Consider the following 1,115-nt stretch of genomic DNA (forward strand, 5'->3'; position numbering starts at 1 on the left):
TTTGTGACTTAGCTGAAACATGCAAGGTGGTAGAAGCATTGTATATATTGTTGTGCTCCTTACAAAGAATAAGGAATAAAGGGAAACACCCAAGTAAATCCTCCAGCTATACAGTATAATCATTGGTTATACTCTCGGGACAAGAGGAGATGGCAAACTCTTGGTGGCTCAGTTTAAAGTAAGCCATCTCATTTTGTGCTGAACAATGGGTACTACCACACCTCATTTCCCTTCTTAATGTAACTGGGAGCCTATGTGCTCTTCCTGTATTCACTATGGCAGTCTGATAGAGATGAAGTGTGTCTTACTAAGCAATCTACAGAGGCTTCTCATTCAGAGATGGGGCCATCCACACCTTGGCTCTTAACTTCAAGAATAGACTGCTGAACAATTATTGCCACTTGAGTAGACAGATGCATTAATGGGGTGACAGAAAGCATTGCAGGTACATTGTAAAGCAATGCAGAGGCAACAAGATTCTTGTTTCCACATCATTGCTGTTAAACTTTTGTACCTCAAAATGTCTTGCACACAAGCAGAGATACTCACTCATCTCACTTCCCACTATTTACTTCTGTGTATGTTTTTTCTAGTGGGACAATTTAAAACTAGCCTAAATAAAGTCAAAATACAACACTTCCGGTGCAGTGCTGGTCAGTTGTGACATCCCTTTATTCATACCCCTGTACTGTGCTGCTGGTCTGGTAAAGTATAAAAAACACTGTGTTTCATTGCCACGTGGACTTTATGTAAGCAGCATTTTTTAACAGGAGAGTGGAAATGGGTACTTGAGTTAGCCATTTATTCACCTGGGTCTCTCACATAAATTTTTTAATGAGGTCTGTGAGATAACATAATAATACTTACTTATTTTCGGTGGCTTGCTTGAATAAACTGAATTAATGCTTACTTGCTTTTCATTGTCAGCTTAAATAAATTGAATTTTATAGTGCTTCTTGTTTAATATTCTTAAAGGGGATCACCAATTGGACGTCCATATGGCACACTCACAGTAAATTAATAATTTCCATTAGAAGCAAAATCAATATGGCACTTTCTGCAATAGTACACCACTGAATCTTATGCAAAAGAGGATACATCCAATTCTGCTGAAT

Source organism: Protopterus annectens, chromosome 1.part0 (genome assembly GCF_019279795.1).
Source record: "Protopterus annectens isolate FY-2018-M chromosome 1.part0, PAN1.0, whole genome shotgun sequence".
Lineage (NCBI taxonomy): Eukaryota > Metazoa > Chordata > Ceratodontiformes > Protopteridae > Protopterus > Protopterus annectens.